We start from the raw sequence: 15,218 nt of genomic DNA, 5'->3' as shown, positions 1-15,218 counted from the left end.
TGCAATACTTTCAGAATGCTTAGCACCCACCTCCACCCACAAGGTTATTTTAATTTATACTTCTTTCACCGATGCCATATGCAAATGTTTGAATATTTGCATATTCCTATAATAATTTAACGGAATAAACCAAATTTAAAGAGCAAATAACTCCTACTAAAGGAAAAATAAATCTTACACTTTATCGCGGAGCGAATAACATGATTATGCCAGAGAACTTTGGCGTTTTTGCGACTCCTGTGAGTTTTGTTCACGGCCATTGTATCTGATCACTGACTAATATGAACTCTCTTGCCTGTGTATTGTGTGCATGATGTGATGTGATCTATTGAACATCAGTGGACACTGTCTATCTAAATATATTCAAATATGTCTGTACGTGATGCTGATACAACTATCCTGGTGGCAGAGAGTCATTCTAGTATCTATGATGATTCTTACGGAAACATAAACCTGGCTTCAATTCATTCTCTCCTGACATAAAATGAACACCAAACTGACAAATATAGAACTCAAGAACGAGTCTCTAGAAACACGACTCGCAACAGCATAAAATGACATCTCTACATGAAATGCAGAGTTCTCCAAGTGCCATGAAATCACATATCGTCCTTCTAGATGAAGATGTAAAAGGTGTTAAGAAAGATCTAGTGTCTAGAAACTAACATGAACTCTTTGGGAAATGTGTTCGATTCAGTTAAGGAATCCGTCGAAAGCAATAAAAGTTCAGTGTCTGACTGTAAGAAAAACATACAGCAGTGCACACAGGCCCAGAAAATCACAGAGGACAAAATGACAGCAGCGCTGAGGATTGTATATTAACGATCTTGAATTTTTTTTTTTTTTTTTTTTTACAAGAGAAAGGCATTATTGGCCTACAAAGTGTTACTAATTCAATTGAAGAGGTACTTATGTTGTACTTGAAACTTTTAATTCTGCTATATGCAGATGATACAGTTATACTGGCTGAATCTGCTGGTGATTTACAATGTGCGTTGAATAATTTTTTTATATACAATGTACTGTACTCAGTGGAAATTGAATGTTAATGTCGATAAAACAAAAATTTTGATATTCTCAAAGGGTCCATTGATGTAAAGGCAATTTTACTACAATGGGGGTGTTATAGAGAATGTAAAAGAATTCAAATATCTCGGTATTATATTTTTTAGATCAGGGTCTTTTTGTAGAGCTAAAATACATTTATGTGAACAAGCCCAGAAAGCTATGTGTGGAATTATAAGGAAAATTAGATTGTTTAGTTGTCAATTTGACCTGTTTGACAAAGTAGTTTTACCAGTTTTAATTTATGGATGTGATATAAGGGAGTATGAAAATTTACAAGTTGTAGAGCGCATTCACTTAAAATTTCTGAAACACATTTTTCAGCTGAAAAGCTCTACGCCCTCATTTATGGTATGGTGAAACAGGTCGTTTCCCAATCTATATTAATGTATATAGTAGAATGATTTCATACTGGGCTAAATTATTGCAAGGTTGTGACTTTAAAATTGTTAATGTATTTTATAAATGTTTGCATACACAATATCTTAACGGTACTGTTAAAACCCCCTGGTTTGAATGTATTCATAGAATTTTAAACATTTGTGGACTTTTAAATATATGGCATCAACAAGGGAACGTAAATGGAAAATGGATAACAAATACTGTCAAACAAAGACTTAAGGATCAATTTATTCAAACATGGTCGAGCGATATGTTCAATTCATGTAAAGAACTTTTAAAATAGACTTTGGACCAGAAAAATATTTAGAAAAATTGTCAAAAAAATTCAGAACTATTTTTCTTAAATTTCGCACAACAAATCACCGCCTCCCTATAGAGACTGGTAGATGGATTGGTATTCCATATAATGAAAGATTTTGTGTTTTGTGTAACGAATCGAAAATTGCAGACGAATTCCATTATATATTAGAATGCAGTGCTTTGTCAAATATTAGAAAAAACTACCTACACAGTAGGTACTACACAAGACCTAATGTTATTAAATTTCATGACATTATGTCAACCAATAAGGTTAAAACACTTTTAAAAAAAATATGTATGTTTATCTCAAAAATCTATGAGTTAGTCTGTCCTCCTTAATATATTTTGTTAATACTTTTTCAATATATGTATATTGTATATTTGTACATACTTTGACCTTATTCTTACTCAAATATATGTTTATTTATTGCACCTCATGTACCATATATAATGTGGTTTGAGTGAATAAATGAACTTGAACTTGGGTATCCGAGTTCGCCGATAAAAAAGTAATAAACCAAATGGTACAAAATTGCACACTGTATTCTAATATATTCACACATAATCAATCTACATTACAACCGAAGTCCATCCCGTAATCCCTTATCCTTCCTGAGATACCGCATGCAGAAATGAATTCAGAAAAATGCCAGCCATATTATTTTAGCTGGGCCCTGGTACTGTACCACTAAATAGAATTATTTATTAATGATAATTTATCTCTCTATCATGTATTGAAATCAGTTACAGAAAATAAAAATAGTAACTATATAATTCACTAGAATGTAAGGTGAAGATAACGAACAGTGATCAATGATTTTTTTAAATAATAAATGAAACCTTTCTTCTAACCTCTTCATGCTTAGTGAATAAGAGGTGCGGCGCTAGTAAAAGTAATTTGAATTGATAGAAATTTTATAATTAATAAGCATTTCTTCTAATCTCCCCTTGCATAGTAAATAATAAATGTGGCGCTGGCATTCAGATTTTTTAAAAGATATCAGCTTATGACAGTCATGAGAATCAGATAGTGTTCGTGTTTGTTTACTATAATTATAATCCCCTCCCCTTAATTCACAATTTTAATGGAATATTCAAATCCGGCAGGCCACAAGTACATACTAGGTAATTAAGGGCTTCACGCCTGAAGGACAGCAATTCAGAGGTTTGAAAGAATAATTAATTGACCGCATTGGAACCTGACTAATCCTGTTCCCATACCACTTCAGTGGATGTTCCAAGTTCTACTGCCCACTTTATATGCACACCGGGTAATTAATTAAGTGCTTCAAACCTCTGAAAACAGCAAATTACGTATACAGGTATTAAGTAAATTAAGGAGATTGCATCCCAATAATGAGCTAAATCATTGGTATATCAAGAAATGGTTTTGTGTTATGAAAAACCAAAAACCAAAAAAAAAAAAAAAAAAACCCTCATACAAGCCGTATATCATCTAAAACCAGCATCGTATTTAAAAAAGTTCTACTGTATTTAAAAGTATGATATATTAAATAAATACCAGGGAGTGTACATTACAGTAACCATCATCAGTGTCAACATGTTTTCCGGATATTGTAAATTCTTCACACAATGGACATTATATTTCAAAGTAGGATATAAGTCTCAAACTGTCCATTCTGCGAAAGAAAGAACCGATCTCGGCCCAACGGGCCTCGATCAGTTCTTTCTCTTACAGAATGGACAGTTTTTAAGCTTATATCCTTTACTGGGGGTGACTGCTGGTGACAGAACCCTGCTAAGGACATAATATTATTTATATCCACAACTATTTGAAAACTTGAGCTATCTGACTGACGCAGCTTGTTTTTGCATCTTCCCATCAGATGAACGTCTATACAACAGACAACATGAAATCTGAGTGAGGTTTGGTCATTTATTCTTGAACAAATGATTTGAAAACAAAGTTAAAGGCTGGGATAAGATTATGCAAGAACAAGTAATATGACAAAATTTGCGTTACATAATTGCAAAATAGAGACGACTAGAAATGAAGTCTTATCCCAGCCAATGACACAATTATTTTATATGCAAGGTGAAGATAACGAACAGTGATCAATCTCACAATATTTGACATAATATTATTTCTATCTGCTTCATCCACATCTGATTTTCATCTGTCTATTAATATGCTATTATAATCCGCTTGCGCGCGTTGCAACTACATGTAGAAGTTTATAATTTAGTAGAGTGCGAAGGCAAGTTTTCATTTGTAATGGATAGAGAAAACTTTGGTCGGAAGCGTTCAAGATACATCATCTCCAGTCTTCCGTGATGATTGATTAAAAATCGAGTTTTGTGTTTTACATGTAGTACAGCAATACAGGCACTCAGTGTATCAAGAATATTACTTGTTTTGATTCCAGCATTTAATAACAAAACAACTTCCCATTCTTATGCACTATATCATTCATTTCGGTCTAGAGCCCTTACCCTATTCATTTTTTGATTATTGTCAGACTGTGAAATTTTAAAGGGGTATTTTTTTCATTTTTTTTATTTCTTTGTATTTTGATTTCTTTCTTGAAAATTGTATCTTGACAATCATTTTATATGCATTGTGTCCATTTGACTGAAATATGGAGATACACACCTAATGAATGGAAACAATATCATTATATGATACAACGAAATCACATACACCGTGTTATAAACAAAGTAAGGATGCTTACCTGTAGAACGTTTTGATTTTAGTGCAATTTTACATGTCCTGCAGTTCTAACCAACATATTGATTAAGAATGTAGATGATACATTGTATTTGTCATATAATGTATGTTTTAGTTTAATCATGGTTAAGCTTTTGAATAAGTTTAAGTTAAGAAATACGGTGGCGGATCAAGAGGGGGTTGCACCCCCTTTGGTTGAATATTTTGAATTTTCTGGCTTCGTCATTGGAATAAATGTGTAAATCTCATTATAATTACCACATGCTTGCAATCCTTGCATTGTTTATATAATAAAATCCTTTACATTTATAGGAGTTCTGAGATTGATCACTGTTCGTTATTTTCACCTTTCATTTATTCCATATATTCATATAAGAAAAATATTGATCCTTATGCCCTACAACTCAACCTTCTTTATAATGCAATCATGCGTTACTATATAATATATAGATTATACTGAACAAGCAAAGATTGATGATTGAAATACTGAGTATATAGCCGTTCGGGTTGGATTATCGGAAGCAAAATAATTTTTGTAATGAATTATATCATTTAACATGGCAAAATTCCAAAGGAATTCGGACCACGAAAGGCGCCCCCATATTTCCCCCTTTTAAGATTCGTCAGGGAAACACTTCAGTTGGAAATTACCCCAGTAATTCTGTGTACAAATTTCCCCGTCTTTTTTAGGGAGGGAGTATTTCCTCGCAGTCAATTCTGTTCATCCATAATTCAGGCATTTTATGAGAAGGAAAATCCTTTAAAGTCATAAATATTGAAAAAGGGTATATCCAATTAAATGCGACATCAAATTTTGTTTTTATCATCTTCAAAGGCTGATGTTTAACATTTAATGCAAGATTTATCTGGTTTTAAAGATCTATCAATTTTATCGGATTTTCTACAAGACCTGACAATTTTGCTGATTATTTCCGCCCATTATACAAATATTGCTCCCATGCCATCTCCCCATACTTAAAAGTCACTACAGTTATTTCTGTGAGAATTACTTGCAGAACTAATGAAAATAGCCATCATATTAGCTTCTACTGGAATTTACACGCAATTTGTTACAAATAAGAACTTGTAACAAATAAGTAATGTTTGTGCTTTGTTCTTCTTTGCTTTGTGTATTTTTTCCGCTGCTTTAATTCTTGTTAATGAATTTATCTTTTTTAATTAAAATATTTAGTCTAAACAAATGTGGGTTTTTTCAAACATACATGTACATGTGCACACACGTGATTAAGTCTTCTCGGATCACCAAATCACGGCCTAGATGCTAAGGCATGCGCTTCCATTCTCGATCCTGACGCCACAGCAAACCGAAAACAGGAGGCATGTTGCATCAGAGAAATTTGATAAGTTTGAAAAGTGGAGGATATGCACAACAATATTTTGAAATTGAAAACTTTCTAATTTACTTTATTTAGTAAAAAAAAAAAATGCATTTTTAGTAGAAAGCAATCTGCAAAAGATTTAAACCTATGCTGGACTCGGACCTGAGCTACTCAGTTAGACGGTGAATTTTTAAATGAATAGGCAAATATTGCTGATATTTATATTTTCATCCATGTTTTAAAAGGAAGTCAGCTATTATGACGATGTAGAGTACCTCCTTAACATAGGTAGTGACCGTTATATCTTGATCAGGTAAACGGAGTAACCAGTAGTCAAAATCAGAATGTTTTATTAAGTTATTATTTAAGTTACCATTAACAGAATGTAAAGAACAGGTTGTCAATTGGTATGAAACACGCCAGACAGTATGTGACATAGTGACAGGTTGTATTTACAAACTAGATCAGACGAGACTATTGAGACCCCTGTAACATCAACGTATTTGACAGTAGGCTGTATCGATTTAAAATTGATCATACGCAGAACATGCCCTTGAGTATCGAATTAGTTAAGAGACATTAACATGATATGCAGGTGATAAAGAAATATAAGAAGTTCACGATGGAGAAACTGAAGTCATACCGCTTTTCATAAAGTTGAGTTGTTAGTGTGCTGTTAACATCTGTGTTCAATAAAACATCCAAATATGAAGAACTACGGTTTTTTCGAGTTCAGTAAGATATACCTAATCAACGTATGAATGAAAGTGAGTATATTAGTAAGAACTAAAACATCCTCGATGTATAAAAATGTCGAGTTGAAGGCCACAGCAAGATATTTTTCTTTTCATGTAGAGGCTTTTGAATAAATGCCGCCTTACAAAGATAAGTTAGATACATGTAATGAAGATTTTGAAAAAATATTAAATAACATTTTAAATTTTCATAAATATGTTTTATTAAAAAACTTAGAACGTCTATCTGAGTCGTTTAGGCATGTTTAATTACATATTCATATCATGCATTAAATCACAGCGAAATCTGGAATCTCTTTATTTGCAAATAAAACCTTCTGTATGCCACTGGTCTTCTTTTCCTATGTTAGTTAGGATTTAAAAACCTTAAAATTAAGTTACCATTAAGTATGCTTTCCTATCGCCGGAAATATTCATATTGTGCTTAGTCATCCAAAACCACACTTTGTTAAACGCCACACTGATTCTATTCACAAGTACTCTGAATTTCATATGAAAAAGATGGTGGTTACTAATGGACAATATTTACATAGTCTACGGTGATCAAGTCTTCCAAAACACTGTTGGAATACCCATGGTCACACATTGTGTTCCATTAATAGCTGACCTGTTTATATATTCTTATGATGCAGAATTCATTCAAATGTTTCTACATGAGAAGAAGTCCCGTGGGGATCCAAGTTAGAAGAGGTCCTCAGTATCCCTTGTTTGACGTAAGAGGCGACTAAATCGGGCGGTGCTTCGGATTAGACCGAAAAAATCTAGGCCCCTTGTCACAGCAGGTGTGGCACGATAAAGATCCCTTCCTGCTAAAAGGCCGTAAGCACCGAGAATAGGTCCATGCTTAGTAGCCCTTCACCGGTGATGGTATCCATATGAGTGAAAGATTCTCGAGCGGGACGTTAAACAATATACAACCAACCAACCAACCATGAGCAGAAAAATATATCTTGCTGTGGCCATCCACTCGACATTTAGATCTATCAATGCCGTTTTATCTATTTATAATACTCATTTTCATTCATTGATTCGATTCGAACGCGAAATAAACGATACCACAGAGTCTTCCATACCCGTGTAATATTTGGATATTTTATTGAACATAGATGTCAACAACAAACTAACAACAACTATCTGACAAATAAGATTACTTCACTCAGCTTCTCCATCAAAACCTTCCTTGTAGAACATGTTCTGCATATGAACAATATTTAAATCGAGACAGGCTACTGACAAATAAGTTCATGTCACAGTAGTTTGAACAGTCTCCTTTAAAGCATTTCACAAATATGGTCGTTATAATGATCTAATTTGGAAATACAAAGTACAGTATTATTGGCGCGAATATTGTCTGACGTGTTTCATACCAATTGTTAGGTTATTCTTAATGTATTGATTTTGACTACGGTAAACTTCGTTTATCTTATCAAGATATAGGGCTCACGGTGAGTGTGACCGGTCAACAGGGAATAGGTACTCTTAGGCACATGATCTAACCTCTGCTACACTGTATGTCCAGTTTTAGTTAAAATGTAGCATTTTGAAGATATTCTAAAAAATTGTGGTTCTTTAATTTTCTGAACGACAATTTGATGCTAAAACCAAATATTTTTTATCTGACGGAAGTACAATTCTTAGGTAAAATTGTCAATGATAAAAGGGTTATAATGACACCAAAGATAATAACTATCATAAAACAGTTGCCACTACCAACAGATTATTTTTCGGTTTTTCAATCTACTACTGATATCATATCGAATATTTCGTAACTATTCTCGTGCCATTGCATGCTTTAGTTAGTACAAAGTAATATTTCTGTTGGTCAAACAATCAAGAAGAGATCTTAAATCATCCAGAGACAGGTGAGATGATAAGAGCATTGGTGTAGAATGAATTCAAATATTAAATGGTATAGAGAAAACAATAAAGCTTTTGCACCCACCAAGAAGATAATACTGCACCACTAACAAAATACCATTAGCTATTGTAGCGTTACAAGAAACAATATTTACAAGGATATCTTTTGATGTACATATGTAAGAAGGTTTCACAACATGTTAAGGAAATTTACGAACATCACGGCAATAAGCAATATGGCTACATGAGTTTAATAATTGTTTTCTATACGTAGTTTTCTATCAGAGATTCTAGATAGTGCATGCATGTTGTTTCATGACTTGGTGTTGAATAATTTTAGGTCACCTGAATCACTCAGGTGTCCTATTGCAAATGGTCTGCGTCCGTCGTCGTGCGTCGTCCATCGTGCGTTAACAATTGAACAATTTTAACTTCTTCTTGATAACTACCATTCCAATTCTTTTCAAATTTGGTATGATGCAACTTTGCGACAATGTTGACATAGATAGTAAATTTCAGGTTTCTTGCACACACACACACACACCCCGGGGGCGCAATAATTGATCAATTTCCAAAAATCGATTTCTCTAGAACCACACATTTGTACGAAAAATTAAATGCATCATGTAGAGCAGGAAGCTCTACCAAAATTGTAAAATTGATGATCCCCGGGATAGGGGTTCGGACCCCGGGGCGGGGCCGAATGTGTAAGAAAAACTAAATACATCATAATGTAGAGCAGGAAGTTCTACCAAAATTGTAAATTTGACGGTCCCCGGCGTAGGGGTTCGAACCCCAGGGCGGGGCCAAACTTGGTATTGTACTTAATTGCAATGCTTAAAATGTTTATGCCCCTAGGGGCCCATTATTTGGCATTAAACTATCTGTATCTGGGGCCCATTATTTAGCATTAAACTATCTGTATCTGTATAGTGTTTACACAAGATATTCTTTAGTGCTATTGATACTAAATTAAAATTAAATATATATTTAGAAAGAGCAGGGAGTCCTTTACCAATTTTTTTTAATTTGATGATCCCAGGGGTAGGGTTTTAATATCATGGTGGGGGCTCAAATGGTATGTTCATAAAAGGGTGAACAATGAAACATTTTTAACTTCTTCCAATTCCTTTCAAATTTGGTATTAAGCATATTTTGGACAAAGGGGGTGTAAATTGTAAATTTCAAGACTCCTGGGGCCTTATGAGCGGGACAAAAACTGCCAGAAATTGACGAATTTTAAAAGAATCTTCTCTACAACTGCATATCTATAAAAAAAAAAAAAACTAAATGCATAGTGATATAAAGCAGAAAGGCCTCTACCAAAATTGTAAATTTCATGATCATTGGGGTAGAGATTCAGATTTCAGGGCGGGGTCAAACTTGGTATACATAGTGTATATGTGCAAAACATGTAGATGATATCTGCTTTAATGTTATTAATACTAAATTAAAACTCAGTAGATAGTTAGAAGGAGTAGGTAGTCCTTTACAAAAATTGTAAATTTCATGATGCTAGGGGTAAGGCTTTGGTTTCAGGGTGGAGCCAAAATCATTATAGTGATTATTGTCTTTATCATTTCAAGGACTTCTTTAAGTTTATTGATACAACAACCCCGGGGTTTGACTTAAGGGTGGGTCCAAATTAGTGATATCGTATATGAAAGGCGAAGATAACGAACAGTGATCAATCTCATAACTCCTATAAGCAATACAAAATAGAGACATGTAGTTGGGCAAACACGGACCCCTGGATATACCAGAGGTGGGATCAGGTGCCTAGGAGGCGTAAGCATCCCCTGTCGACCGGTCACACCCGCCGTGAGCCCTATATCCTGATAAGGTAATCGTAGTTATCCGTAGTCAAAATCAGTGTATAAAGAACGGCCTAACAATCGGTATGAAACACATCAGACAGCATTTGACCCAATGATACCGTAGGTTGTATTGACGAACTAGATCGTTATAACGACTATAGAATTTGCGAAATGCTGACTTCAATCGAGACTGTTGAAACCCCTGTACCATCAACTTGTTTGTCAGTATTTTACCTCGATTTAAAAACTGACTATACGCAGAACAAGCTCTAGCGTATCTCATCAGTTGAGAGATATAAACACCATATGCATGCGATAATGGAATATTGCTATTGCTATATATATCATACTATGTGACGCCTTTCACCAGTATATGTACTTTTAAGTATAAAAACTAAATGCATATTTAGGAAAAGCAGAAAAGATCATGTACAATAAATGGTGAATTTTGCAAACCCTTTTTTTTTTTAATTTACTTTAGTTTGGGTCCAAATTAGTGATATCGTTTAATGACAATACATATGCATTATGTAAAGCCTTTCATCAGTATATATGCACTTTTTAGGGCATTGAAGTTTAAAGAACACATCTTGTTTTATACTGTTGTTGAATATTAGAATGTAGCTTAGATATTCAGAAGGGGCCTCCGTGACCGAGTGGTTAGAGAATCGCGCTCAAAATCACACGGCCTCTCACCTCTGGTCGGCGCGGGTTCGAATCCCGCTCGCGTCGGTAAGTGAGAAAGTTTCAGTTTACTTTCGGAAGGTCGGTGGTCTCTTCCCAGGTACATTGTATCTGGGTTCTCTCTTCCATCCATGAAAAACTAGGCGCCACCAGATAACTAAAACATTGTTGAGTGTGGCGGAAAACATCAACCAATAGATATTCAGAACAGGACATTGTTTCTAGATTTTTAGCCCTTGGGAAAGTGATAGGGCCTGTAATAAGGCCTGAGGCCTCTTGTAATGAAACAATTTGTCACCGCCTCTGTAGTTTATCTTTTCTACAGTTGTAACTATTAACGTTGAATTGGATCTGGAAAATGTCAGTTTATGGGGGAATATGATGTAATAATACGCTCTTGACAACATTTTAGATGTTCTGTGCTTATTCTTTACCTATAAGGAAAATGATGAGAAAATTATTCTCCTTGTTATGTGATGCTTTACCGCTATTTTATATCATTATGCACCATACTATATCAGTGTTATTATATGAAAAAGGGATTTTATGTTCCTTAGTTAATATGATCTTGCCAAGGAAGCCTTTACTTGTTACTTGATAAAGACAGTAAAACAGGATATTGATGTAAATTGAAAAACGATTTTTCACTCCGAGCAAATAAAGAAAAATTGCAATGGCAGGCCAATTTTCTTACTTCTTAGAAACATTAAATCATTAGAAAGGTCTTTAAAAATTTAATGAGTAATTGCCCACGAAATTTACGTAAAGTGGGGGGGGGGACGGACGGAAATTGTTATTTTTTATTTCATAATTTTTAGGTCACTTGAGTTTACCCAGAATTTGCAATTGGTTGTCATCCGTCGTCTTGCGTTAACAATTGAACATTTCTAACTTCTTGATAACATTCCAAGTGTATTCAAATTTGGTATGAAGCATCTTTGGAACAAGGGGGACATCAATTGTGAATTTCAAGATTCCTGCACCCCCGGGACCTTAGGGTCGGGGCAAAAACTGCCCAAATTTGACCAATTTTCAAAAATCTTCTTTAGAACCACCCATGTTTAAGAAAAATTAAATGCCACATGAAAACTGAAATCACGACAAATGTTTGTTAATGAAGCGTTTGAATATAAGACTTTTAAGTGCAATAAAAATATAAGATGGTTAAAACTACAGAAATGGTTGGTAGAAAATAGATAAATAACGATGGTAATGCTTTTCATATTGAAAAGAATAATAATGTTTTGATAAAAATCATCAGTTAAAGTTCATCAAATTAGCGTTGCGCAGAATGGGAAAATACCTTAATTTGCGCATGTTGTTACTAAACAAAAACATCCTAATAGGATGTTCTGACCCATCCAATATAAGATACAGGGCCTTGCGACAAAACATTACACCATTAAGGTTTATAATGGGCCTAATTCGATCATCAACCATAGTAATTGTCTTGTGAACTTCCGACACTTTAGTGCTCAAAATCAAGACAATTAAAAAAACCTATACATAATTAACACGTTACGTAAACTTTAGTAAAATCATTTTCCAAGCCTTTCCTTGATAAAGACAGTAAAAATGGTTTGTCAAGGCTTATCATTTAGTCTAGAAGTATGACAGAAATAGCGATCGATATGCAGAATTCTATAATTATCGAAGGAAATTAGGTTTACCTCAAATCTTATTGAATTAGATGGTGTCTGTTCGTTTTGCTTTGTTAAAAGACAGACATACCTTCATGCATCAAATTAGGAGGTAAATTAACATACGCCACTCGCGAATGCCACTGAGCTCTTCTACAATGGAATGTCATAATATTCTGGTATCAAAAGATTGTGACCTTGAACTTAAACTCATTTTAGATCGTTCACTGCACCGTCTACAATTTTGAAAAATTTAAAAGACGTCAAAGACAATTTTCACGACTATAATGACACCAAGGGTGTACTTGTACTTATTTTTTTTTTATAACAAAATAGAACTTCGAGTTTTTACCACAACATGGGCTGGAGAATTTTTGAGAAGCGCAGTTGTTTGATAAGTTCCAAACTACAACAAGAAAAGATTATCGTTATTCCATGAAAGGTGAAGATAACGAACAGTGATCAATCTCATAACTCCTACAAGCAATACAAAATAGATAGTTGGGCAAGCACGGACCCCTGGACACACCAGAGGTGGGTTCAGGTGCCTAGGAGGAGTAAGCATCCCCTGTCGACCGGTCACACCCGCCATGAGCCCTATATCCTGTTCAGGTAAACGTAGTTATCCGCAATCAAAATCAGTGTGTCGAGAACGGCATAACAATCGGTATGAATTTTATTTAATGAAATAAACTTTGTTAAAGTTGCAATAAATAAAGACGACACAATTGATACACAAACAATCTAAATATTTCCAATTATTAGATGATTGACAACTAATTCAATATATTCTTTTAGTATCATTAGTATGAATCAGTTTTTTTTTTTATAAAGACATGCTACTGACCAATAAGTTTATGTTAAAAGGTTTCAACCGTCTAGTCAGCATTTTGCCAATTCTATGATCGTTATAGTGATCTAATTTACAAATACAACCTGTCATTAGGTCGAATGTTGTCAGAATGTTTCATGCCAAATGCTAAACCTTTCTTTACATGTACATATTAATTTTGACTACGAATTACCTAATCAAGATAGAGGCCTTACGGCTTCTGTGTCCAGTCAAAACCGGATGTTTACTGCCCCTAAGCAGCTGATCCCACCTTTGTTGTGTTCAGGGATCCGTCGTTGCCTAGCTGCAATAATGTAGTCCTCTCTGATTTTTTTTTAGGGAGAGAGCTACAACTCCTTAGGATCTCCGTAATGGTGCAAATGCGGGAGTGATTCACTCCCGCAACATTTGCGCTCATTCTAAACATTTCCTGACTTTCTTTACGTAAATAAAATGATATTTTATGTTTCTTAGTCAATATATAAATTTACAACCTGCAACTTAAGATTTGTGAGGCTCTATTCTACCGTTTGCAACAATTTCGATAAATTCCAATTTCTCCATTCATATTTGTGTGCCATGTTTGATGTACTGAAGTTTCAACTTCCGATTGTCAAGTCATTTGCATATGCCATATAAGGTAGTATTTACATCAATGGACAAGTATGGAGGCGAAAGCTATTTCGTCGGTATTGAAAAGGTTTGAATTTAATATCAAGTTAAAAACCGAACAGCAGAGTGTAAATTCTTTCTGCAACAATATGATTTTCCTTTCTTTGTCGAAGTGGCTCGAGTAACTACATTTTCGCGCTGATTGTCAATGTTTAGGTTTTTCATTAGATCCACCTACGAGATCTCGCGATAACAAGCATGGCGGAGCAGACGAAGAATTTTGCATGCTGTACATTATATTTAATGAAAAAGACCTTTATTAGACATGCCCGATCACAAAGCTGGTACTCCTTTTGGTGTAAACAACATTTGGGACTAATACACAGAGAGTTTATTATCGGTTATTCATAAAATTATTTTGCACCATTACGGAGATCCTATGGAATTGTAGCCCTATCCCGAAAACGTCAGAATAAAAAAAATTGGATAGGGCTACATTATTGCAGCTAGTCGTTGCCCAACCCTGAATTGTGTATCCATTATAGAAGTTATGATATTAATTACTGTTCATTATCTTCACTTTTTCATCATACTGTTTTGACTTGGAACATACGCAGGGAACAAATGCAATATTGAAAAATCGGTTCCTTTTGATAGGTATGTCTCCCATTTTCAATTACAGGTATATATGTCTATAAAGATTACTTGAGTGTTTAGTGTCCCTCTAGATCTGGAAGAACCGTGACATGGGTACGGGAAAATTTAAAAAAAAAATGAAAAGATGAAGATAACGAACAGTGATCAGTCTCATAACTCCTATAAGCAATACAAAAAAAGAGAGTTGGGCAAACGCGGACCCCTGGACACACCAAAGGCGGGATCAGGTACCTAGGAGGAGTAAGCATCCCCTGTCGACCGGTCACACCCGCCGTGAGCCCTATATCTTGATCATATAAACAGAACAATCAGTAGTCTAAATCATTGTGTAAAAGAAGGGTCTAACAACTAGTATGAAACACGTCAGACTGCATTTGACCTAATGACAGGATGTTTTGGCAAACTATATCGTTTTAATGACAATAATATTTGCGAAAATTGTGAACAGCAACTGTGACGCCATATGTTGGTGTCATTCCTTTACATCATATATAGAACAAGCTTAGTTACGAAATGTATTGGGTATTTTCTGGTGTAAAACCGAACCACAAGCTGACATTGAGCGGCT

Source organism: Ostrea edulis, chromosome 9 (genome assembly GCF_947568905.1).
Source record: "Ostrea edulis chromosome 9, xbOstEdul1.1, whole genome shotgun sequence".
NCBI lineage: Eukaryota > Metazoa > Mollusca > Bivalvia > Ostreida > Ostreidae > Ostrea > Ostrea edulis.
Note: the sequence above shows the minus strand (reverse complement) of the source record.